This window comes from Chiloscyllium punctatum, chromosome 30 (genome assembly GCF_047496795.1).
Source record: "Chiloscyllium punctatum isolate Juve2018m chromosome 30, sChiPun1.3, whole genome shotgun sequence".
In the NCBI taxonomy this organism is placed as follows: Eukaryota; Metazoa; Chordata; class Chondrichthyes; order Orectolobiformes; family Hemiscylliidae; genus Chiloscyllium; species Chiloscyllium punctatum.
The window spans coordinates 18,736,686-18,763,567 of record NC_092768.1 but is presented as its reverse complement, the minus strand read 5'-3'; the positions used below and the strand labels follow the sequence as shown (position 1 = coordinate 18,763,567).

At 52.2% G+C, this 26,882-nt stretch overlaps 1 long non-coding RNA gene, 2 other non-coding genes and 1 pseudogene across 3 annotated transcripts; all 4 read left to right on the top strand.

Moving 5' to 3' along the window:
- The first annotated feature begins 208 nt into the window (after positions 1–208).
- On the top strand, positions 209–5,783 carry LOC140455225 (uncharacterized). Its single transcript, XR_011952797.1, has 2 exons — positions 209–1,067; positions 5,314–5,783. It is a non-coding gene; the product is annotated as an uncharacterized lncRNA (long non-coding RNA).
- Positions 5,784–14,789: 9,006 nt separating this feature from the next.
- Positions 14,790–14,953, top strand: LOC140455860 (U1 spliceosomal RNA). Its single transcript, XR_011953085.1, has one exon. It is a non-coding gene; the product is annotated as a U1 spliceosomal RNA (small nuclear RNA).
- A 5,006-nt stretch (positions 14,954–19,959) lies between these two features.
- On the top strand, positions 19,960–20,109 carry LOC140455817 (U1 spliceosomal RNA; annotated as a pseudogene).
- Positions 20,110–25,093: 4,984 nt separating this feature from the next.
- On the top strand, positions 25,094–25,256 carry LOC140455812 (U1 spliceosomal RNA). Its single transcript, XR_011953058.1, has one exon. It is a non-coding gene; the product is annotated as a U1 spliceosomal RNA (small nuclear RNA).
- Positions 25,257–26,882: the final 1,626 nt, after the last annotated feature.

Here is a 26,882-nt window from a genome sequence, read left to right as displayed (position 1 = left end):
TATTGTCATCAGAACCGTTCCCGCCATCTCAACCGTCACCGCCGCCCGCGAGCGCACATTCAAATTTGAATCTAACCGTCACCGCCGCCCGCGAGCGCACATTCAAATTTGAATCTAACCGTCGCGCCTGCGCGAGAGCCCGAGCCAGAGCCTGCGCCCGCCCCAAACGGTTGGAGCCGAACCGCCCGCGAGCTCCGCCTCTCGGCCCCGCCCTGCCTGTGAGGAGGGCAGATTGCTTTCCCTAAAGGGCAGCACTGACACTAATGGGGGAGTGAGGGGGCTTTACAACATTGGGCCACTTTAATCCATTCCAGATTGAGATAACACATTTTAAGTACGAACAGGCACCATGACGGTTTGGACCCCATGTCTACCTGAGAATTAAAAACCGAAAGAACTGCAGATGCTGGAAATCAGAGACAAAAACAGAAATTGCTGGAAAAGCTCAGTAGGTCTGGCAGCATCTGTGGAGAGAAATCAGAGTTAATGTGTCGGATCCGGATGAGGAAGGAAATGAACCGCCTGGGTTCCTGAGAAATACCTTCGAGCCGTGTGCACTTTTACCACCGAGATCTGTCAAATCCGGGCCTGGTGCTGGGATCCCCTGGTGAAGCCTGAGGGCCATCCGGGGAACAGGAGCCTGGCCTGGCTCGGCTTGGTTCTGGATTCCCCTGTCCTGAAGGAAGGGGACACGCCTCATCCTCTTCTCCAGCTGAAAGCATTGGGCTTGAAAACCCCAGGCCCATGTGTCCCATTCTGAGCAAGGCCCAGGGACAGGGCACTCAGGGCCCAGGATGACTTAGGGAGGTCCGGGTTTGTCCAGCTCGACTCACACAGCGGGATCCATTTATTTGTGAAAAGAACAGACAATGAAGGGAGAAAGAGCAGAGACTGGTGACGGGGGGTCACTGGGGTGGACATTGGTCTGAGCCTCGAACTCCATCCTTGGGGATGAATTCTCTCTCATGTCCTGGTTGTGAGCCTGTCTGTTGTCTGACCAAGGTCGTGGGCTCAAGGACAGGAGAGCTGGAAAGTGGCTGAAGATGTTCCTGAAGGGACTGGATAAGGTGAGTGGAGCAGATTCACAAGTGGAGTCATGTTCTTTGGGAATAACATCGAATTGAAGCTGTGAGGTTTTTTAAGTGTTGGTGTGTATCTATCATGTAATAAGGGAAGATCTGTCTTTGTTGTTTAATCTGTCTGGTATTTCTTCCTGTGTTAAAATGGAACCAGTTGTGAGGTGGAGCAATCTCCTTGAATTCCTGCCTTGTCACTTTTCTGAGTAAAAAAGAGCAAGGGAGATCATTGACAACCTGAGAGAGGCCACTTCTGAGAGAAGACACTTCAAAGCGGCTCACCCTGGGCACTGACCACCCTCCCCGGAATGGGGCTTGAACCCACCACCTTCCCACTTCGAGGGGAGAGAGCACGACCCATGGAGGCCCCATCTCTCACTGCACCTCAGGATGGGCACTTGGAATTCTCCAGCTATTAACAGAATATTCCCGAGGTGCTGTTGCAGTGGGACCCTTTCCCTCAAACCCAAAGCCACCTGAATCCACCTCTGCTGGTGACAGAAAGCACAGCGTATTCCCAGGAAGTCTCACTTTCCCTGTCTGCAGGTTCCTGGAAAACACGCAGGAATCATGGGAGAGAAAAGCTGAGTCCTCACAGTAAGCGAGAGTGGGTTCAGCTGCTCCCCTGAGCTCAGTGCAATGAACCTGATCAATATCTTCCCCGATGCTAAAGAGAAACTCAGAAAGGAAATGGTCAGCTCACTCCCGCCCTCCTGTTATTTGGATCTTGCTGTGCGCAGAATGGGCAGACTGTGGCGCCACCTCAGAGTGATATCAAGCAACATCTGAACCTCCCCCACGACAGATGAACAATTCAGAGAACTGACAGAGTGATCCAGCGGGAGAGATGCTGGGCTCAGGGTTGGAGACAGTGTTCCTGTCTGTATTCCCATGTGGAGCTCTCAGATTGCAGAGGGACTGAGCAATCTCAGACTCTGGTGAAGGGCTTTTGCCTGGCACATCAATTCTTCTGTTCCTCAGATGTTGCCTGACCAGCTGTGCTTTTCCAGGCCTACACTCTCGACTCTGATCTCCAGCATCTGCAGTTCTCACTCTCGCCCAATCTCAGACTGTGATCACCTGCCAGCAGCTTCCTCTGATTTCTGTCTGCAGTCTCTCTCTCTCTCTGAGCCTCCCAAGCTGGCCCACGGTCAATACAACGGGAGGCTGTGGTTTCCCAGTTTCACCCTGAGACATCACTGCCTCACCTCGGTCTGCACAGAGGTGACAGGCAGCTTGAGAAACTCAGCCTGAACAGCCCATCCCAACCCAGTCTGAGGGAGGTTGCAGGAACACAGAGAGGAGGGAGAGACCCTGCAGTTTATATACACCACTGTAAAAGTAGGGTTGTAGGTCAAACGAAGCAGACAACGCTGTTTAATGTGAAATAACAAAGCAGCAGTGAGAACAACAAAAGCAACAAAAGGGAACCAGCACTTTTCAGATAGAGTCTTATTCGTACGACATGGAAACAGACCCTTCGGTCCAACTCATCCACACCAAGCAGATGTCCTAAATTAATCTAGCCCCACTTGCCAGCACTTGCCACACATCCATATTCATTCTTCCTATTCACATATCCACCCAGATGCCTGTTAAATGTTGTAATTGTTCAAGTCTCATCCACTTCCTCTGGCAGCTCAGTCCATACACTCACCACCCTCTGCATGAAAAAGAAAATTCCCCATGGATCCCTTTTGAATTTTTCCCCTCTCACCTTAAATCTCTGCCATCTAGTTTTGGACACTCCAGCCCAGGGAAAAGACTTTGACTATTCACCCTATCCATGCCCTTCATAATTTTATGAAACTCTATAAAGTCCCCCTCAGGCTTCGACACTCCAGGGAAAACAGCCCTAGCATGTTCAGCATCTCCCTGTAGGCCAAACACTCCAACCCCAGCAACATCCTTGTAAATCTTTTCTGAACATTTTAAAGTTTCACATCATCCTTCCTACAGCAGGGAGACCAGAATTGAATGCAATATTCCAGTCGTGGCTGAACAGACTGTACAGACCCAACGTGATCTCCCAACTCCTTTACTCAATGCACTGACCAATAAAGGCAAGCGAATGGCTCAAACTCCGCTTTCTCAGTGAGAGCACTGTGTTTAGTTCTGTCTGTCCCTTTGATGAACCTGGTTAACTCTGGGAGGGAAAGTGTTTAAGAGGGGCATTGCAATGGCAGCCCACAAGGAGGGGCTTCTTAAACATTCATTCATGGGGATGTGGGCATCGCTGGCTAGGATCAGCTCTCCGGGTTCTCAAGTACACCCTCTTCGGGGTCTCCCTCCCCCCGGGTCCCCCTCCTGATCCTCCCCATTTTACATTACCACCCCCTCCTCCCCCAAAGGCTGAGCTCCCACAGGTGAGCGATGGAGGACATTAAGTCCCTTAAGTGGTGACTGGGATCTTCTCAAGGTCATCCCCGGCTGGTGATGGGGTCCTTGCAGCCATCCTGGTACCCCATCCCCCTCCCCCTCCTTCCTCTCCAAGGGTACTGAGGCCAATGGGATGCTCCACATGCTGACCACTCAGGGACCAAGCTTCCCAATTGGCCTCAGTGCCATTCCCGGGATTTCCCGAGAGATTCCTTTGCCCTGACTCCGAGCGGCAGCAATTTATAACGAGGAAAGCTCTGGTGTAAACGGGGCAATGTCAAACATCAAATGACCTTCCTCTAAACAACAAGGAAGAGCTACATTTGTGTAGCGCCTCCACCAGCGCCAGGCTCGGTGACGTGTTTCCCTCCCTTCCCTTCCCGCTCTCTCACCTGCTCGGGCTGCTCTGGCTCGGCTCCACATCGGATGTAGATGATGAGCAGGGCTGTGGTGGGCACTGACAGCCCCAGGCTCAGGTAGACGGTGCCGAGCACAGGGACCAGGCGGCCGCCAGCTCTGTCTGCTCCCTTCTCCGAGTCAGGCATGGGGCTGAGGGAGCTCTCCTTGGGGTTCCCATTGTCCACTTGACTGTCCTGTCTCTGGGGTGGCTGTCTACTTTGGTTCAGCCACATGAGGAATTCTACATTCTGGTCCCAACATTCCCGAAAGAATGTGGACCATGGCTAACTATGAAGAGAGGTTTAAATAGATTAGGATTATTTTCATTGAAAAGATGGAGGTTGAGGAGGGCCCTGATTGAGGCCTAAAAAACATGAGAAGTAGACACAGGATGGACAGCAAGAAGCTTTTCCCCAGAGCGGAGGATTCAATCACTAGGGGTCACATGTTCAAAGTGAGAGGGGCAACGTTTAGGGGAGATATGTGGAAAGTTCATCAGGCAGAAGATTGTGGGTGCCTGGAACACATTGTTAGTGGAGGTGGTAGGGGCTAGAAAAACAACGTCATTGAAGATGCATCCAGGTCGATACATGTATGGGGAGGGAACAAAACAACACAGAGCTTTTGAAAATAGGTGGCAGGTTTAGACAGAGAAGCTGAATCGACAGAGGCTTAGAGAGCTGAAGGGCCTGTTCGTGTAAATTTCTTTGTTATTTGTTTGTCTCAAAGTAAATGCCGACATTGCATTTGCCTTCAAAACTACTGACTCAACCTACAAGTTTGACCTTGAGAGAATGCTGGACTAGAACTCCCAAGTCTCTTTGCACTTCAGGTTTTCAAATGTTCTCCCCATTTAGAAATAGTCTATGCTTCAACTCTTCTTTGGGAGCAGGAAGAACAGCCTGAACTTCAGTTTGACCCGCTATGATCGGTGTAATAGAGACCTCTTTATCATATTCTGTAAATGCAATCTTGTGGGTGACACGGTGGTGCAGTAGTTAGCACTGCTGCCTCACAGCGCCAGAGATCCCGGTTCAGTTCCTGCCTCATGTGACTGTCTGTGTGGAGTTTTCACATTCTCCCCGTGTCTGCGTGGGTTTCCTCCGGGTGCTCCGGTTTCCTCCCACAGTCCAAAGATGTGCAGGTTAGGTGAATTGGCCATGCTAGATTGCCCCCAGTGTTAGGTGAAGGGGTAAATGTAGGGGAATGGGTCTGGGTGGGTTGCTCTTCAGAGGGTCGGTGTGGACTTGTTGGGCCGAAGGGCCTGTGTTAATACTGTAAATAATTTAATCTAAGAGATGCCTTTTGTTTGTTGATTAGAGTAAAACTCCAATATGTAATAGTTTCTTTGATCTGCTCCTGTACCCTGCACTTGTGAGAAAACACATCTCTGGAAAGACATTTCTATGAATAAAGTATAAATTTTAAAACTAAAAGAAATCTTGTGCTCTCAAAGCAGATTGCGAACCTCCCACAACCCCGAGGGCAGTCTCATAACACAGCAATACCAAAGCCCCACAAAGATCAGGTCAGATGGAGAGACACCACCAAGGACATTGCTCCCAGGACAGGAACAATGGAAGCCCCTTACTGTTTCAGAAGAGACATTCTCACCAACCTGCAAAGAGCTGGAATCTCCTGATCCCATTGATACTGTCAGGATGTTGCATTGTATCGAGATTCAGGACATTCATCCGATAACTGTTTTTCAATTATCATCATTGTAACTAGATTACTCCATTTCCAGATGCATTGTATCTTTCCCCATTTTCATTCATCTTTTTGTACAAGATTCCTATAAAACCTGGCTTCATCCTCAGCTCGAGAAAGGGAACCCTTGATCTCCCTGTACAGACTGTCAGTTCTGTGTCAGACTCGTCAGTTTCTCTTCCAACGATATCGCTTGTAATAAACAGCTTGTCAGTTTCACCCGATCTGGTTTGTGTGCTCTCTGCCTTATTGGGCTAATTTCTCCCACAGGGTCAGTATGGCCATGTTGGGGCCGAAAGGCCTGTTTCCACACTCTAGGGAATCTAATCTAATCAGATATCTATCTTGTGTTTCAACGATCATAAGCACATCTCATTGATAAAACACGTTCTGTTATTAGTGTAAGTAAGCAAGTCCCGTAAATCAAAGCCATGTGGAAATGTTTACATTGGAATCACAGGCGACTGTTTTTCAAAGCAACAAAGGGTGTCGAAAACGTGGAATGTTCAGCCAGAGAAGATGGTGCTCTCAGTTTAAGCTCACATCCAAACAATGTTGAGAAATCTTTGCTTGTACCTGGCACCTTTAATCTTAATCACTTGGACTAAATAGCTTGTCAGTTTCACCCGATCTGGTTGTGTGCTGTCTGCTTTATTGGGTAATTTCTCTGCAGTGCTCAGCAGCCTGAAGGAAGAAGATGGCTCGATAACGTCATCTCAGGCTGACGTCATGAGGATCAGTAAATCCTTCTATGCCAGTCTGTATGACGCGAAGCCGACCGACAGCGCGGCCTCCCAGTCGTTCCTGCCCTCTATCACAGAGGTCTTAGACGACAGAAGACAGGACAGGCTGGACCAGCCACTATCTCTGGACGAGCTGACCAAAGCCCTTGAGTCCTTCGAAAAGATTAAAACTCCCGGAACTGACGGCTTACAGATCGAGCTCTATCCCGCTCTGTGAGACTTGATCGGCCAGGACCTGCTGGAGGTGTATGTCAGTATGCTTCAGGCAGGTACCATGAGTGAATCCATGAGGAAAGGCATCATCACCCTCGTCTACAAGCGGAAGGGAGAGAGGGAGGAACTCAAAAATTGGAGACCTATTTCACTGTTGAATGTGGGTTACAAAGTTCTGTCAAAGGTCATCGCCAACCGGGTCAGGTCTGCCCTAGGGTCGGTGATTCACTCTGACCAAACCTGTGATGTACTGGGTAGGAAGATCGCTGAGGGTCTCGCACTCCTCAGGGATACGATCGCGTACGTGCAGGACAGAGGGTTAGACATCTGCCTGATCAGCCTGGACCAGGAGAAAGCCTTTTACAGGATATCACACAGGTATATGAGAGATGTTCTCTCAAAAATGGGCTTTGGGGAGGGAATCTGCAATTGGATCAGACTGCTCTACACCAACATTGTCAGCGCAGTATCAATCAATGGGTGGGAATCAGATAGCTTCCCAGTCAGATCTGGAGTCAGGCAGGGCTGCCCTCTCTCTCCTGCCTTGTTTGTGTGCTGCATAGAGCCATTTGCCGAGTCCATCAGGAAGGATGCGAGCCTGAGAGGGGTGACTATTCCTGGCAACGGGGGCCTGCAGGTTAAGGCCTCCCTGTACATGGATGACGTCGCTGTTTTCTGCTCGGATCCGCTGTCCGTGCACAGACTCGTGTGCATCTGCGACCAGTTCGAACGGGCCTCGGGGGCCAAGGTAAACCGAGGCAAGAGCGAGGCCATGCTCTTCGGGAACTGGGCCGACCAATCCTCTATCCCCTTCACCGTCAGGACTGACCACCTGAAGGTGCTGGGTATTTGGTTCGGGGGGGCTGGGGCGTGCGCCAAGACCTGGGAGGAGCGGATCAGAAAGATGAGACAGAAACTAGGCAGATGGGGGCAACGGTCGCTCTCCATCGCGGGAAAAAACCTGGTCATCAGGTGTGAGGTCCTCTCAGTATTGCTATATGTGGCACAGGTCTGGCCTATCCCCAGGACCTGTGCCGCCGCAGTCACCCGGGCCATCTTCCAATTCATTTGGAGATCAAAGATGGACCGGGTCCGAAGAGACTCAATGTACAAAGACCGGTGCAATGGGGGAAAAAACACGCCCAATGCCACCCTCACCCTGATGGCCACCTTTGTGTGTGGCTGCATCAAGCTGTGCGTGGATCCCCGGTACGCAAACACCAAGTGTCACTACGTACTGAGGTTCTACCTGTCCCCGGTGTTGCGAAGGATGGGCCTGGCCTCGCTGCCGCGGAACGCTCCGAGTAGTTGGACCGTTCCGTATCACCTGTCCTTCGTGGAGAAATTTATGAGGAAAAACACCTTTGACCACAAGTCCATCAGGAAGTGGTCAGCACGTAGCGTCCTTGAGACCCTTCGGGAAAAGGAGAGGGCGGATCCTGTCGAGCGGTTCCCTGAGCAGACTGTCAAAGCCATTTGGCAGAATGCCTCATCGCCAGAACTTTCCAACAAGCACCAAGACGTGGCTTGGCTGGTGGTGAGAAGGGCTCTGCCTGTGAGATCCTTTATGCACGCCCGGACTCTCTGCCGCACCGCACGCTGCCCTCGAAGTGGCTGCGGGGGGGACGAGACTGTCACACACCTCCTTCTGGAATGTGCCTATGCAGAGGAAGTCTGGAGAGGAATGCAGTGGTGCTTGTCGAGGTTCGTCCCGAGCAGCGCCGTGACGCGGGACTCCGTGCTCTACGGCCTGTTCCCCGGGACTCACACCGAGACGAACATTAACTGCGCCTGGAGGATCATCAACTCGGTGAAGGACGCTCTCTGGGCGGTCCGAAACCTGTTGATCTTCCAGCTGAAGGAGTTGACCCCGACCGAGTGTTGCAGACTGGCACATTCCAAGGTCCAAGACTACGTGTTGAGGGACGCGCTGAAGCTTGGGGCAGCTGCCGCCAAGGCGCGGTGGGGAAAGACCACCGTGTAAGATCGGCCTGCCGAAAGAATAACAGGGGGCCCATACAGACGTTTTTTTGGGCTCTGCTGATGCCTCAGCCAAATATATGTATATATACAAGATTGAAAAAATGCACAGGATTGTAAAGGACAAGAATAAAGTCGAATCTGTGTTTGTAAATATGGACATATGTATGGCATGATCCAATGTACAGACCATCAAATCATTTATGAATAAAGTATATTTTTGAAATAAAAAAAAAAAGAAGATGGCTCGATAACGTCATCTCAGGCTGACGTCATGAGGATCAGTAAATCCTTCTATGCCAGTCTGTATGACGCGAAGCCGACCGACAGCGCGGCCTCCCAGTCGTTCCTGCCCTCTATCACAGAGGTCTTAGACGACAGAAGACAGGACAGGCTGGACCAGCCACTATCTCTGGACGAGCTGACCAAAGCCCTTGAGTCCTTCGAAAAGATTAAAACTCCCGGAACTGACGGCTTACAGATCGAGCTCTATCCCGCTCTGTGAGACTTGATCGGCCAGGACCTGCTGGAGGTGTATGTCAGTATGCTTCAGGCAGGTACCATGAGTGAATCCATGAGGAAAGGCATCATCACCCTCGTCTACAAGCGGAAGGGAGAGAGGGAGGAACTCAAAAATTGGAGACCTATTTCACTGTTGAATGTGGGTTACAAAGTTCTGTCAAAGGTCATCGCCAACCGGGTCAGGTCTGCCCTAGGGTCGGTGATTCACTCTGACCAAACCTGTGATGTACTGGGTAGGAAGATCGCTGAGGGTCTCGCACTCCTCAGGGATACGATCGCGTACGTGCAGGACAGAGGGTTAGACATCTGCCTGATCAGCCTGGACCAGGAGAAAGCCTTTTACAGGATATCACACAGGTATATGAGAGATGTTCTCTCAAAAATGGGCTTTGGGGAGGGAATCTGCAATTGGATCAGACTGCTCTACACCAACATTGTCAGCGCAGTATCAATCAATGGGTGGGAATCAGATAGCTTCCCAGTCAGATCTGGAGTCAGGCAGGGCTGCCCTCTCTCTCCTGCCTTGTTTGTGTGCTGCATAGAGCCATTTGCCGAGTCCATCAGGAAGGATGCGAGCCTGAGAGGGGTGACTATTCCTGGCAACGGGGGCCTGCAGGTTAAGGCCTCCCTGTACATGGAAGAAGTCGCCGTTTTCTGCTCGGATCCGCTGTCCGTGCGCAGGCTCATGTGCATATGTGACCAGTTTGACCGGGCCTCGGGGGCCAAGGTAAACTGAGGCAAGAGCGAGGCCATGCTCTTTGGGAACTGGACCGGCCAATCCTCGATCCCCTTCATCATCAGGGCCGACCGCCTGAAGGTGCTGGGTATTTGGTTCGGAGTGGCTGGGGCGTGCGCCAAGTCTTGGGAGGAGCGTATCTGCAAAGTGAGGCAGAAACTGGGCAGATGGAAGCTACGATCGCTCTCCATCACGGGAACAAAACCAGGTTATCAGGTGGGAGGCACTGTCATTGCTGTTATACGTGGCACAGGTCTGGTCTATTCCCAGAACCTGTGCCACTGCAGTCACCCGGGCCATCTTCCAGTTTATATGGAGATCAAAGATGGACTGGGTCTGAAGGGACTCGCTGTATAAAGATCTGGGCAACGGGGAAAAAAATACACCCAATTCCATCCTGACCCTGATGACCACCTTTGTGTGTGGCTGCATCAAGCTGTGCGTGGATCCCCGGTACGCAAACACCAAGTGTCACTATGTACTGAAGTTCTACCTGTCCCCGGTGTTGCGTAGGATGGGCCTGGCCTCGCTGCCGCGGAACGCTCCGAGTAGTTGGACCGTTCCGTATCACCTGTCCATCGCGGAGAAATTTATGAAGAAAAACACCTTTGACCACAAGTCCATCAGGAAGTGGTCAGCACGTAGTGTCCTTGAGACCCTTCGGGAAAAGGAGAGGGCGGATCCCGTCGAGCGGTTCCCTGAGCAGACTGTCAAAGCCATTTGGCAGAATGCCTCATCGCCAGAACTTTCCAACAAGCACCAAGACGTGGCTTGGCTGGTGGTGAGAAGGGCTCTGCCTGTGAGATCCTTTATGCACGCCCGGACTCTCTGCCGCACCGCACGCTGGCCTCGAAGCGGCTGCGGGGGGGACGAGACTGTCACACACCTCCTTCTGGAATGTGCCTATGCAGAGGAAGTCTGGAGAGGAATGCAGTGGTGCTTGTCGAGGTTCGTCCCGAGCAGCGCCGTGACGCGGGACTCCGTGCTCTACGGCCTGTTCCCCGGGACTCACACCGAGACGAACATTAACTGTGCCTGGAGGATCATCAACTTGGTGAAGGACGCTCTCTGGGCGGTCTGAAACCTGTTGATCTTCCAGCTGAAGGAGTTGACCCCGACTGAGTGTTGCAGACTGGCACATTCCAAGGTCCAGGACTACGTGTTGAGGGACACGCTGAAGTTTGGGGCAGGTGCAGCCAAGGCGCGGTGTGGAAAGACCACCATGTACCATCTGCCTGCCTAAAGAAGAACAGGGGGCCCATGCAGTCATTGGGCTCTGCTGGTGCCTCAGCTAAATATGTAATGCCACAGAGCTGTATATATGAATGATTACTCTGTCTCTGTCTACCAAGAAATGGAATATTTAAGGATGTATGGCAGGACTAATTGTACAGATTATCAAAATATTTTATGAATACAGTATATTTTTGAAATTAAAAAAAAGTTTGTCGATATTAGTCGACAGCTCCTTTGTCTCTGAACAGGGGAAGCGAACCTGACATTTTAAATATAGCCCAATTCGAAGCTGGCGGCCAGCCCTGTCCCAGCCAGTCAGACCAGAGAAAGGCTGGATTGGAAAGCCCTGCTAGATTATGTTCAGGCTCTTAGCAGGAGCATTAGTGTTCCACACACCCAGGTCAGAGGTTGGAGCAAAACCTTGCCAGGGTGGGATGGATCTTTGAGAATGCTGGCGGCCTTTCCTTGACAGCGGGTCTGGTAGATGGATTCTACAGATGGGAGGTTGGCCTTTGTGATTGTCCGGCGGAGTTCACCACACTCTGTAACTGTCTCCGATCTTGAATGGTACATGCCATACCAGGTGGTGATACATTCAGACAGAATGCTCTCGATGGTGCACCAATAAAAGATGGCAAGAGTATTTTCCGTCATGCCCAATTCCCTCAGCTGCCTGAGAAAGAAGAGACATTGTTGGGCCTTTGTAACCAGTGCATTCATATGAAGTGTCCAAGAAAACTTGTTGTGGATGACCACTCCCAGGAGCTTGACACTCTCCACTCGTACCACCTCTGTGCTGATAATGTGTAGGGGGGGGAGGCATGAGTAACATCCCACCGAAAGTCAATAATGAGTTCCTTGGTTTTGCCGGCATTGAGAGCTAGGTTGTTCTCAGGGCACCATTTTTCAAGGTCTTCCACCTCCCCATCTGTGACCAATTTTGTCGCCAACTGAGATTCAATCGACTCTGGTGATGTGATCAGCAAATATGTAAATGGCATTACTCTGGTATTTGGCGATGCAGCCATGGGTATACAGTGAGTACAGTAGGGGACTGAGTACGCACCCCTGGGGGGATCCAGTGTTGAATGTTGGTGAAGATGAAATATTGTCCCCAGTCTTCACTGATTGTGGCCTGTGGATCAGGAAACTGAGGATCCAGTTGCAGAGAGTGGGGCTCAGTCTGAGATCACTAAGTTTAGTAATCAGTCTCGAGGGAATAATATTGTTGAAGGCTGAACTGTAGTCAATGAGCAGGACTCTTACATAGCTGTTCTTGGTGTCAAGATGTTCGAGGGAGGAGTGAAGGGCAAGTGATGTGGCATCTGACATGGATCTGTTGGTCCAATAGGCAAATCAGAGTGGGTCAAAGAGTAGTGGGGAGGCTGGTGTTGACTAATGCAATGACCAGCCTTTCAAAGCATTTCCTGACCGCCAATGTTCGGGCCACAGGGCAGTAGTCATTGAGACATGCTGCACGAGCCTTCTTAGGCACAGGGATGATGTTGGCCCTCTTGAAGCAGGCAGTGAGAGTGGCTGGCTGCAGGGAGAGCTGGAAGATGTCGGCCTGGTACTCCATCTGGTCCCATCGCTCTCTTTGGATTCACACGAAGGAAAACTGATCTGACCTCTGATGCGGTGACTGTTGGGATAGGTTCATTAGGACTGGTCGGAATAGGTGTTACCTCTCCACCGAAATTCTGCTCAAAGCGAGCATAGATGGTGTTGAGACGATCTGGGAGGGATATGTCATCGTCTGCTATCTTGTCCCTTTTTAAAGAAAATACAGCTCTTTTGGGATTCTGAAAACAGCATTGGCCAGTTGAATGGCCTGCTGGGAAAACTGGATAACTGAGGTTGGATCAGGCCAGACCAACAGGTATGCACACCTGTTACCATGATTGATGATATGGAATAGGTTTTAATAGGACAGTGGGAACTGTGGTATGAAGGCAGGAAGCTTGCAGCATTCACTTGGATCAAGTCAGACAGATACACAGGCCATTCAACTTGATTGATTGGATCGGTGTTGACAGGACAATGCTGCAAGGTTTCGGGTGGAACAGTAGATCTGAGTTTCAGTCGAACTGCTATTGAGACAGTTCGGCTCCTCGGGTCCGCTCAGTCAGTAGGGAAATTACAATATCCAATGCTGTCTTTTGTAACAGTCTTCCCGAGATAGAATGTCAATTAACATCAAGTAACTAATTTATGCTAATTACATTCTTACACCAAACAGATAACTAGTTCAAAGCCCAGTCTTGATGAAGGGTTAGACCCAAAACATTGTCTTCTCCACCTCCTGATGCTGCGTGGCTTGCTGTGTTCTTCCAGCCTCCTGTGAAATAAAACAACTCCGATCAGAGGGGTTCCCTCACACACTCCAGAGAGAACATTAGCACCAAGAATCAGAAACCTTGGGAGCAGGAAGAACAGCCTGATCTTCAGTTTGTCCCACTATAATCAGGGTAGTATAAACCTCTTTATCACCCTCTGAAAATGCAATCTTTCACAAATAAGAGATGCCTTGTCCGATGCTGGATTTGAACCAGGGTCTCTGGTGCTGTGAGGCAGCCGTGCTAACCACTGAGCCACCATATATATGTAAAGACATTTTAATGAACAAAGGATAATTTTAAAAATTAAAAATTATCTTGCGTTCTCAAAGACAGAGGGCACAGGCATTAAAGAACTGTAAAGTTGCTCTGGAAATGAGAAGGACAGGTGGGTTTTATAGAGGCCCTACATGGGAGTAGCACGGCGGCTCAGTGGTTAGCACCGCTGCCTCACAGCACCAGGGCCACAGGTTTGATTCCAGCCTCGGGCGACTGTGCGTAGTTTGCACATTCTCCCCATGTCTGTGTGGGTTTCCTCCCACAGTCCAAAGGTGTGCAGGTTAAGTGAGTTAGACGTGCTAAAATCGCCTGAAGTGTTGGGTGCATCAGAGGGGAAATGGTTCTGGGTTGATTACTGTTCCAAGGGTTTGTGTGGACTTGTTGGGCTGAAGGGCCTGTTTCCACACTGTAGGGAATCTAATCTTGTACTTCAACCATAATAACCACGTGTCATTATTAGTATCAGTAAGCAAGCAAATCAAAGACAGATATGAAAATAATATTTACATTTGAATCACAGGAGACTGTTTTTCGAAACAACAGAGGGTGTTGAAAACGTGGAATGTACATCCAGAAAAGGTGGTGCTCTCAGTTTAATGTCACATCCAAAGAGCGTTGAGAAATATTTACTTGTTCCTGTCACCTTTAATTTTAACGGTGACGTCTCCTGAAGGAATTGATTTGCATGGTGGAACACAGAGGGGGGAAGATTGCAAAGCTGCAGTTTCACAAAAGAAGATTTGTTCAATTTGTAGGGATTAGGAAAAAGCGATTTCAAAATATCCTTTAAGTTTCACCAGCAAAGCTTAAAAATTGCTTTTATTCGCGTTCACCTCACATTGTAAACAGTGTTTGGTAACAGAGAGCTTCAAGTACATGAGCGATTTCTGGCGATTTGTTTTGGTGAAAGAGGCGTCAGTCTGAAGTGGGCGGGGAAGGGGCGGAGCGTCTTTGTTTCAGGACGAAATGCAAATTAGCGCAGCTTCTCAGGGCGCCCCGTGAGTGTCATATTCAGTGAAACATGAGCCTTTCCGGATGTTCCGTGATCCAGGTCAGAAATTGCGCTGTTTCACAGACAGGGAACCTTAGAGAGGTGTATTTCCGATTTTCGAACACGCAGTTAGTATGAGTGTGAGAGGTATGGGCTGTTGTTGGGTTTGAGCGAGTGAGAATATTGAGCATACTTACCTGGCAGGGGAGATACCATGATCACCAAGGTGGTTCTCCCAGGACGAGGCTATCCCATTGCACTTCGGGTGTGCTGACGCCTGCGATGTCCCCAAATGCGGGATACTCGACTGCAAAATTTGTGGTAGTGGGGCACTGCGTTCGCGCTCTCCCCTGATTTACAAACAAAAAACAGATCTATCAGTAGATGAGGCTCACTTGTGCTTCATACGGCTCCCTGTATCCCGCGTGTTGCGGCCTTGCAGCAGCGGACGTGTACTGCCTGCAGGATTTCCCTGAGGCAGGCTACTTCGATGTGACCTTCAGAAGCGTGAAGCAGTGAGAACAGCTCCTGAAGGTCTTCAAGGAGAAGGAAGGGGAGCCGCTGTTTTCCAACTTGTCGGCGACCCCATTGTGTGTGCTTCCTGCACAGAGGAATCGGGTTGTTATAATCCATATGTACAACCCCTACGTTCCAGCAGCTGATGTCCTGACCTTCCTGGGAAGGTACGTCCAAGTTGAGGGAGAAGCCAAGCGGCAGGTCAGGGTAACTCTGAGGGCCGATGACAGTGGGAACATCCTCCACCCACCCTCGAGCTTCGCAATCGGAGGGAGCAGAGGCTACCTGACATATGCAGGGCAGCCCAAAGTGTGCCGAACCTGCGGGAAGTCGGGACACGTGGCGGTGGATTGCAAAGTGACCATCTGCAGGAACTGCAAACAGGAGGGTCACTTGACAAAGGACTGTCGGGAGGAAAAGAGCTGCAACCTGTGCGGAGAGGCGGGCCACATGTACAAGGCCTGCCCAAGACGAGGAGCCGCCACCTACGCACAGATGGCCGGAGGTGGCAACACGAGCCGCGGACCAACAAAGTCTAACGAGGTACCGCGAATCAGCAAAGGAACGGTACCTGGAGGCACCCAGAAGGAAGGGAAAGTTGTAGAGGAGCAGGCAGCAGACGGCGGGGAGATGCAGCAGCCGACCCAAGCTCCTGCAAGACAGACGGAGGAAATGGAAGAGGAGGGATCAAAGGAGGCAGAGCAGTGGATTATCGTTAAAAACAGGAAAAGGAAACCTCTCGAGGGCCCCAAAGCCACCAAGCGAAGGGGGAAGAGACACCTCCAAGAGGAGGATACAGGCAGCTCCTCCGAGGGTGAGGACGGGCGCAAGAAGGGTCGCCTCCGGAGGAAGAGGCAGAGCGCCGTGGGGAGAAAGGAGGGCAACACCGCCCAAGGAGGAAAAGACGATCCCTCTGAGGGGATGGGTGAAGGCCTCCCCCTACCCGGTGAGAACCAAGGGGTACCCACCGGCCCACAGCTCCAGGGAACTGGGAGCAGCGTCCCAGTGACAGCCCTGCTGTCAGATGGAGAACGGGGCGATGAGGACCCTGGGTCCGACACGATGACACCAGAGCGGGGAAATGACTCCAGCGTGGAGCCGGACAACTACCTCAGCCCTGGGAAGGTCCAGCAGTTTGCTGTCACCACGGGGATGCACGCAGCTACCCCACTGGAGCAAGACCAGAAGAAAATGGACACTGGTAACCCCGCAAACTGTTAAAATGGGGTTTAAAATTGCCAGCGTAAATGTACGTAGCATTAAAGCGGCTACGCGATGTGTTTCAACGCTGGCCTTCCTGGCCAACGTCAAAGCCGATGTCCTGTTTCTGCAGGAGTGTGGGATACCGCACCTCAGCAGTTACAGGAGATGGTCGAGCTTGTGGGCCCACGGGCCGTCAGTGTGGTCGGGGGGCAACGATAGCCGCGCCTCCGGCCTGGGTATCCTGTTGCGGGGAGGCAACTTCACCATCTCCGAGGTTAAGGAGGTGGTGGGCGGGCGCCTCCTCGTCGCGGATGTTAAATACAGAAACGCTCCCGTGAGACTAATCAACGTGTACGCCCCAGTGGGTAAGAGTGAACGGTTGGCCGTCCTGCAACAGCTTCCACTGCTGCTGGCTACGTCCAGGCCGGTCATTCTGGCCGGAGACTTCAACTGCATCATTGATGCTGATGGACGATCCGGCGGGGGGGACAGTAAACCGGACGCTACGTCCAGGGCCCTGATGGAAACGGTCAAAGACGCCAAGCTACACGACGTCTTCAGCGCCCCTGCAGACGGAGCGCAGCGTAGATACACCTGGTCACGGGCAGACGGGTCTATCCGCTCAAGGATAGATTACCTGTTTGTGTCCCGAACGCTCTCGGTCAGATCCACCGACGTCAAGCCGGTGTTCTTCTCTGACCACTGCCTCCTGCTGGCCGACTGTCACCTACAGGACGAACAGCGGGCGGGCAAGGGAACGTGGAAACTGAACACTAAGCTGTTGACCCCGGGAAACATCGAAGAGCTCAAGAGGGATTACGCAGGTTGGAGAACCGTGAAGCCCCTCTTTGAGTCTCCAGCGGACTGGTGGGAAACGGTAAAAGGGAACATCAAGAGGTTCTTTATCCTCAAAGGTGTCCAGGAGGCGAGAGAGAGGCGGGGAAAACTGTCCCAGCTCCAGGAAAGTATGCAGAACCTGCTCCTGCTGCAGACGATGGGTGTGGATGTCACGGAGGACCTCAAGGAGGTGAAGGGCCAGCAAGCCTCGCTCTTTGCCTCGGAGGCCTCCAGGATAATCTTCCGGTCCAGGGTCCGCTCGGTGGAGCAGGACGAGACGTGCTCACGTTTCTTCTTCCAGAAGGTGCACAAAGAGAGCTCCGTGCCCAGCAGCCTGAAGAAAGAAGATGGCTCGGTAACGTCATCTCAGGCTGACGTCATGAGGATCAGCAAATCCTTCTACGCCAGCCTGTATGACTCGAAGCCGACCGACAGCGCGGCCTCCCAGTCGTTCCTGTCCTCTATCACGGAGGTCCTAGATGACGGAACACGAGAGAGGCTGGACCAGCCGCTATCTCTGGATGAACTGACCAAGGCCCTCGAGTCCTTCGAAAAGAATAAAACTCCCGGAAGCGACGGCTTACCGGTCGAGGTTTATTCCGCTCTTTGGGACTTGATCGGCCAGGACCTGCTGGAGGTGTATGTCAGTATGCTCCGGGCAGGTACCATGAGTGAATCCATGAGGAAAGGCATCATCACCCTCGTCTACAAGCGGAAGGGGGAGAGGGAGGAAATTAGAAATTGGAGACCGATCTCACTGTTAAATGCAGACTACAAAATCCTGTCAAAGGTCATCGCCAACCGGGTCAGGTCTGCTCTGGGATCGGTGATCCACCCGGACCAAACCTGTGCTGTACCGGGCAGGAAGATCTCTGAGAGTCTCGCACTCCTCAGGGATACGATCGCCTACGTGCAGGACAGGGGGGTGGACACCTGCCTCATCAGCCTGGACCAGGAGAAAGCCTTTGACAGGATATCGCATACATATATGAGGGATGTCCTCTCCAAAATGGGCTTTGGGGAGGGAATCGGAAATTGGATCAGACTGCTCTACACCAACATTGTCAGTGCAGTCTCAATCAATGGGTGGGAATCAGATAGCTTCCCTGTAAGATCTGGAGTCAGGCAGGGATGCCCCCTCTCACCCGCCTTGTTTGTGTGTTGCATAGAGCCATTTGCCGAATCCATCAGGAAGGATGCGAGCCTGAGAGGGGTGACTATTCCTGGCAGCGGGGGCCTGCAGGTTAAGGCCTCCCTGTACATGGATGACGTCGCTGTTTTCTGCTCGGATCCGCTGTCCGTGCACAGACTCGTGTGCATCTGCGACCAGTTCGAACGGGCCTCGGGGGCCAAGGTAAACCGAGGCAAGAGCGAGGCCATGCTCTTCGGGAACTGGGCCGACCAATCCTCTATCCCCTTCACCGTCAGGACTGACCACCTGAAGGTGCTGGGTATTTGGTTCGGGGGGGCTGGGGCGTGCGCCAAGACCTGGGAGGAGCGGATCAGAAAGATGAGACAGAAACTAGGCAGATGGGGGCAACGGTCGCTCTCCATCGCGGGAAAAAACCTGGTCATCAGGTGTGAGGTCCTCTCAGTATTGCTATATGTGGCACAGGTCTGGCCTATCCCCAGGACCTGTGCCGCCGCAGTCACCCGGGCCATCTTCCAATTCATTTGGAGATCAAAGATGGACCGGGTCCGAAGAGACTCAATGTACAAAGACCGGTGCAATGGGGGAAAAAACACGCCCAATGCCACCCTCACCCTGATGGCCACCTTTGTGTGTGGCTGCATCAAGCTGTGCGTGGATCCCCGGTACGCAAACACCAAGTGTCACTACGTACTGAGGTTCTACCTGTCCCCGGTGTTGCGAAGGATGGGCCTGGCCTCGCTGCCGCGGAACGCTCCGAGTAGTTGGACCGTTCCGTATCACCTGTCCTTCGTGGAGAAATTTATGAGGAAAAACACCTTTGACCACAAGTCCATCAGGAAGTGGTCAGCACGTAGCGTCCTTGAGACCCTTCGGGAAAAGGAGAGGGCGGATCCTGTCGAGCGGTTCCCTGAGCAGACTGTCAAAGCCATTTGGCAGAATGCCTCATCGCCAGAACTTTCCAACAAGCACCAAGACGTGGCTTGGCTGGTGGTGAGAAGGGCTCTGCCCGTGAGATCCTTTATGCACGCCCGGACTCTCTGCCGCACCGCACGCTGCCCTCGAAGTGGCTGCGGGGGGGACGAGACTGTCACACACCTCCTTCTGGAATGTGCCTATGCAGAGGAAGTCTGGAGAGGAATGCAGTGGTGCTTGTCGAGGTTCGTCCCGAGCAGCGCCGTGACGCGGGACTCCGTGCTCTACGGCCTGTTCCCCGGGACTCACACCGAGACGAACATTAACTGCGCCTGGAGGATCATCAACTCGGTGAAGGACGCTCTCTGGGCGGTCCGAAACCTGTTGATCTTCCAGCTGAAGGAGTTGACCCCGACCGAGTGTTGCAGACTGGCACATTCCAAGGTCCAAGACTACGTGTTGAGGGACGCGCTGAAGATTGGGGCAGCTGCCGCCAAGGCGCGGTGGGGAAAGACCACCGTGTAAGATCGGCCTGCCGAAAGAAGAACAGGGGGCCCATACAGACGTTTTTTTTTTGGGCTCTGCTGATGCCTCAGCCAAATATATGTATATATACAAGATTGAAAAAATGCACAGGATTGTAAAGGACAAGAATAAAGTCGAATCTGTGTTTGTAAATATGGACATATGTATGGCATGATCCAATGTACAGACCATCAAATCATTTATGAATAAAGTATATTTTTGAAATAAAAAAAAAAAAGGTTCTCCCAGGACGAGGCTATCCCATTGCACTTCGGGTGTGCTGACGCCTGCGATGTCCCCAAATGCGGGATACTCGACTGCAAAATTTGTGGTAGTGGGGGACTGCGTTCGCGCTCTCCCCTGATTTACAAACAAAAAACAGATCTATCAGTAGATGAGGCTCACTTGTGCTTCATACGGCTCCCTGTATCCCGCGTGTTGCGGCCTTGCAGCAGCGGACGTGTACTGCCTGCAGGATTTCCCTGAGGCAGGCTACTTCGATGTGACCTTCAGAAGCGTGAAGCAGTGAGAACAGCTCCTGAAGGTCTTCAAGGAGAAGGAAGGGGAGCCGCTGTTTTCCAACTTGTCGGCGACCCCATTGTGTGTGCTTCCTGCACAGAGGAATCGGGTTGTTATAATCCATATGTACAACCCCTACGTTCCAGCAGCTGATGTCCTGACCTTCCTGGGAAGGTACGTCCAAGTTGAGGGAGAAGCCAAGCGGCAGGTCAGGGTAACTCTGAGGGCCGATGACAGTGGGAACATCCTCCACCCACCCTCGAGCTTCGCAATCGGAGGGAGCAGAGGCTACCTGACATATGCAGGGCAGCCCAAAGTGTGCCGAACCTGCGGGAAGTCGGGACACGTGGCGGTGGATTGCAAAGTGACCATCTGCAGGAACTGCAAACAGGAGGGTCACTTGACAAAGGACTGTCGGGAGGAAAAGAGCTGCAACCTGTGCGGAGAGGCGGGCCACATGTACAAGGCCTGCCCAAGACGAGGAGCCGCCACCTACGCACAGATGGCCGGAGGTGGCAACACGAGCCGCGGACCAACAAAGTCTAACGAGGTACCGCGAATCAGCAAAGGAACGGTACCTGGAGGCACCCAGAAGGAAGGGAAAGTTGTAGAGGAGCAGGCAGCAGACAGCGGGGAGATGCAGCAGCCGACCCAAGCTCCTGCAAGACAGACGGAGGAAATGGAAGAGGAGGGATCAAAGGAGGCAGAGCAGTGGATTATCGTTAAAAACAGGAAAAGGAAACCTCTCGAGGGCCCCAAAGCCACCAAGCGAAGGGGGAAGAGACACCTCCAAGAGGAGGATACAGGCAGCTCCTCCGAGGGTGAGGACGGGCGCAAGAAGGGTCGCCTCCGGAGGAAGAGGCAGAGCGCCGTGGGGAGAAAGGAGGGCAACACCGCCCAAGAAGGAAAAGACGATCCCTCTGAGGGGATGGGTGAAGGCCTCCCCCTACCCGGTGAGAACCAAGGGGTACCCACCGGCCCACAGCTCCAGGGAACTGGGAGCAGCGTCCCAGTGACAGCCCTGCTGTCAGATGGAGAACGGGGCGATGAGGACCCTGGGTCCGACACGATGACACCAGAGCGGGGAAATGACTCCAGCGTGGAGCCGGACAACTACCTCAGCCCTGGGAAGGTCCAGCAGTTTGCTGTCACCACGGGGATGCACGCAGCTACCCCACTGGAGCAAGACCAGAAGAAAATGGACACTGGTAACCCCGCAAACTGTTAAAATGGGGTTTAAAATTGCCAGCGTAAATGTACGTAGCATTAAAGCGGCTACGCGATGTGTTTCAACGCGGGCCTTCCTGGCCAACGTCAAAGCCGATATCCTGTTTCTGCAGGAGTGTGGGATACCGCACCTCAGCAGTTACAGGAGATGGTCGAGCTTGTGGGCCCACGGGCCGTCAGTGTGGTCGGGGGGCAACGATAGCCGCGCCTCCGGCCTGGGTATCCTGTTGCGGGGAGGCAACTTCACCATCTCCGAGGTTAAGGAGGTGGTGGGCGGGCGCCTCCTCGTCGCGGATGTTAAATACAGAAACGCTCCCGTGAGACTAATCAACGTGTACGCCCCAGTGGGTAAGAGTGAACGGTTGGCCGTCCTGCAACAGCTTCCACTGCTGCTGGCTACGTCCAGGCCGGTCATTCTGGCCGGAGACTTCAACTGCATCATTGATGCAGATGGACGATCCGGCGGGGGGGACAGTAAACCGGACGCTACGTCCAGGGCCCTGATGGAAACGGTCAAAGACGCCAAGCTACACGACGTCTTCAGCGCCCCTGCAGACGGAGCGCAGCGTAGATACACCTGGTCACGGGCAGACGGGTCTATCCGCTCAAGGATAGATTACCTGTTTGTGTCCCGAACGCTCTCGGTCAGATCCACCGACGTCAAGCCGGTGTTCTTCTCTGACCACTGCCTCCTGCTGGCCGACTGTCACCTACAGGACGAACAGCGGGCGGGCAAGGGAACGTGGAAACTGAACACTAAGCTGTTGACCCCGGGAAACATCGAAGAGCTCAAGAGGGATTACGCAGGTTGGAGAACCGTGAAGCCCCTCTTTGAGTCTCCAGCGGACTGGTGGGAAACGGTAAAAGGGAACATCAAGAGGTTCTTTATCCTCAAAGGTGTCCAGGAGGCGAGAGAGAGGCGGGGAAAACTGTCCCAGCTCCAGGAAAGTATGCAGAACCTGCTCCTGCTGCAGACGATGGGGGTGGATGTCACGGAGGACCTCAAGGAGGTGAAGGGCCAGCAAGCCTCGCTCTTTGCCTCGGAGGCCTCCAGGATAATCTTCCGGTCCAGGGTCCGCTCGGTGGAGCAGGACGAGACGTGCTCACGTTTCTTCTTCCAGAAGGTGCACAAAGAGAGCTCCGTGCTCAGCAGCCTGAAGAAAGAAGATGGCTCGGTAACGTCATCTCAGGCTGACGTCATGAGGATCAGCAAATCCTTCTACGCCAGCCTGTATGACTCGAAGCCGACCGACAGCGCGGCCTCCCAGTCGTTCCTGTCCTCTATCACGGAGGTCCTAGATGACGGAACACGAGAGAGGCTGGACCAGCCGCTATCTCTGGATGAACTGACCAAGGCCCTCGAGTCCTTCGAAAAGAATAAAACTCCCGGAAGCGACGGCTTACCGGTCGAGGTTTATTCCGCTCTTTGGGACTTGATCGGCCAGGACCTGCTGGAGGTGTATGTCAGTATGCTCCGGGCAGGTACCATGAGTGAATCCATGAGGAAAGGCATCATCACCCTCGTCTACAAGCGGAAGGGGGAGAGGGAGGAAATTAGAAATTGGAGACCGATCTCACTGTTAAATGCAGACTACAAAATCCTGTCAAAGGTCATCGCCAACCGGGTCAGGTCTGCTCTGGGATCGGTGATCCACCCGGACCAAACCTGTGCTGTACCGGGCAGGAAGATCTCTGAGAGTCTCGCACTCCTCAGGGATACGATCGCCTACGTGCAGGACAGGGGGGTGGACACCTGCCTCATCAGCCTGGACCAGGAGAAAGCCTTTGACAGGATATCGCATACATATGAGGGATGTCCTTTCCAAAATGGGCTTTGGGGAGGGAATCGGAAATTGGATCAGACTGCTCTACACCAACATTGTCAGTGCAGTCTCAATCAATGGGTGGGAATCAGATAGCTTCCCTGTAAGATCTGGAGTCAGGCAGGGATGCCCCCTCTCACCCGCCTTGTTTGTGTGTTGCATAGAGCCATTTGCCGAATCCATCAGGAAGGATGCGAGCCTGAGAGGGGTGACTATTCCTGGCAGCGGGGGCCTGCAGGTTAAGGCCTCCCTGTACATGGATGACGTCGCTGTTTTCTGCTCGGATCCGCTGTCCGTGCACAGACTCGTGTGCATCTGCGACCAGTTCGAACGGGCCTCGGGGGCCAAGGTAAACCGAGGCAAGAGCGAGGCCATGCTCTTCGGGAACTGGGCCGACCAATCCTCTATCCCCTTCACCGTCAGGACTGACCACCTGAAGGTGCTGGGTATTTGGTTCGGGGGGGCTGGGGCGTGCGCCAAGACCTGGGAGGAGCGGATCAGAAAGATGAGACAGAAACTCGGCAGATGGGGGCAACGGTCGCTCTCCATCGCGGGAAAAAACCTGGTCATCAGGTGTGAGGTCCTCTCAGTATTGCTATATGTGGCACAGGTCTGGCCTATCCCCAGGACCTGTGCCGCCGCAGTCACCCGGGCCATCTTCCAATTCATTTGGAGATCAAAGATGGACCGGGTCCGAAGAGACTCAATGTACAAAGACCGGTGCAATGGGGGAAAAAACACGCCCAATGCCACCCTCACCCTGATGGCCACCTTTGTGTGTGGCTGCATCAAGCTGTGCGTGGATCCCCGGTACGCAAACACCAAGTGTCACTACGTACTGAGGTTCTACCTGTCCCCGGTGTTGCGAAGGATGGGCCTGGCCTCGCTGCCGCGGAACGCTCCGAGTAGTTGGACCGTTCCGTATCACCTGTCCTTCGTGGAGAAATTTATGAGGAAAAACACCTTTGACCACAAGTCCATCAGGAAGTGGTCAGCACGTAGCGTCCTTGAGACCCTTCGGGAACAGGAGAGGGCGGATCCTGTCGAGCGGTTCCCTGAGCAGACTGTCAAAGCCATTTGGCAGAATGCCTCATCGCCAGAACTTTCCAACAAGCACCAAGACGTGGCTTGGCTGGTGGTGAGAAGGGCTCTGCCTGTGAGATCCTTTATGCACGCCCGGACTCTCTGCCGCACCGCACGCTGCCCTCGAAGTGGCTGCGGGGGGGACGAGACTGTCACACACCTCCTTCTGGAATGTGCCTATGCAGAGGAAGTCTGGAGAGGAATGCAGTGGTGCTTGTCGAGGTTCGTCCCGAGCAGCGCCGTGACGCGGGACTCCGTGCTCTACGGCCTGTTCCCCGGGACTCACACCGAGACGAACATTAACTGCGCCTGGAGGATCATCAACTCGGTGAAGGACGCTCTCTGGGCGGTCCGAAACCTGTTGATCTTCCAGCTGAAGGAGTTGACCCCGACCGAGTGTTGCAGACTGGCACATTCCAAGGTCCAAGACTATGTGCTGAGGGACGCGCTGAAGCTTGGGGCAGCTGCCGCCAAGGCGCGGTGGGGAAAGACCACCGTGTAAGATCGGCCTGCCTAAAGAAGAACAGGGGGCCCATACAGACGTTTTTTTGGGCTCTGCTGATGCCTCAGCCAAATATATGTATATATACAAGATTGAAAAAATGCACAGGATTGTAAAGGACAAGGATAAAGTCGAATCTGTGTTTGTAAATATGGACATATGTATGGCATGATCCAATGTACAGACCATCAAATCATTTATGAATAAAGTATATTTTTGAAATAAAAAAAAGGTTCTCCCAGGACGAGGCTATCCCATTGCACTTCGGATGTGCTGACGCCTGCGATGTCCCCAAATGCGGGATACTCGACTGCAAAATTTGTGTTAGTGGGGGACTGCGTTCGCGCTCTCCCCTGATTTACAAACAAAAAGCAGATCTATCAGTAGATGAGGCTCGCTTGCGCTTCATACGTCTCCCTATGTCCCCCGCACCGATGTTCAATTCAGTTTCACCCAAATTGACAGATAATGCCGTACGTCTTATTTTATCCGCTGTGTTCAAAGTTTTTCATAAGAGGACCAAGCCCTTCACATAACCAAATCTGCGTCCGCATTTGCTCCATTTCCCTCTATTTACTGCCTATTCCAGTATTGCTCAAAGTGCCTCTTTCAACAATTTATTCAACAGATTATATTCAGCTCTGTCCACTGATTCTTCACCACCTGCTCCAGGTAAAAGGAGACGGTGGATGCTGCCATCTAATCATACAACTTTACAGTATGGTGGCAGCCTGTTCGGCCCAAATTGGCCATGCTGCACACGCTTATTCAGTCATACAGATGGACAGCATGGAAACAGACCTTTGGGTCCAACTCGTCCATGCCAACCTGATACTCCATCCTAATCGAGTCCTACTTGCCAGCACCCGGCCCATATCTCTCAATCCTTCCTATTCATATACACATCCAAATGCCTTTTAAGTGTTGCAATTGTACCAGCCTCCACCACTTCCCCTGGCAGCTCATTCCATTTACGTACCATCCTCTAAGTCAAAACTTTGCCCCTGAGGTTGCTTTTATATCTTTGACCTTCTCACCCTAAACTATGTCCCCAGGGAAAGGAGTTGGCCTATTTATCCTATCGACTCCCCTCATGATTTTATAAACCTCTTTAAATTCACCCCCTCAGCCTCCGACGCTTCAGGGAAAACAGCCCCAACCTGTTCAGTCTCTCCCTATAGTTCAAATCCTCCAACACTGGCAACATCCTTGTAAATCTTTTCTGAATCCTTGTAAATCTTTTCTGAACCCTTTCAGGTTTCACAACATCTTTCCGATAGGAAGGAGACCAGAATTGCACGCAATATTCCAACAGTGACCTAACCAATGTCCTGTACAGCCGCATCATGACCTCCCAACTCCTGTATTCAATACTCTGACCAATAAAGGGAAGCATACCAAATGCCTTCTTCACTATCCTATCTGCCTGCGACTCCTCTTTGAAGGAGCTATGAACCTGCACCCCAAGGTCTCTTTGTTCAGCAACACTCCCTAGGACCTTACCATTAAGTGTATAAGTCCTGCTAAGATTTGCTTTCAAAATGCAGCACCTCGCATTTATCTGAGTTAAACTCCATCTGCCGCTTCAGCCCATTGACCCATCTGATCAAGATCCTGTTGTAGTCTGAGGTAACCTTCTTTGCTGTCCACTACACCTCCAATTTTGGTGTCATAAGCAAACTTACTAACTATATCTCTCATGCTCACATTCAAATCATTTATGTAAATGAAAAAAAGTAGAGGACCCAGCACTGATCCTTGTAGCAGTCCACTGGTCACAGGCCTCCAGTTTGAAAAACAACTTCCCACCACCAACCTCTATCTTCGACTTTAGAACCAGTTCTGTCCCAAATTCCTAGTTCTCCCTTTATTCTGTGACCCTTGACCTTGCTAATCAGTCTCCCTTGGGGAACCTTGTCAAACGCCTCACTGAAGTCCATATAGATCACATCTACCACTATGCCCTCATCAATCCTCTTTGT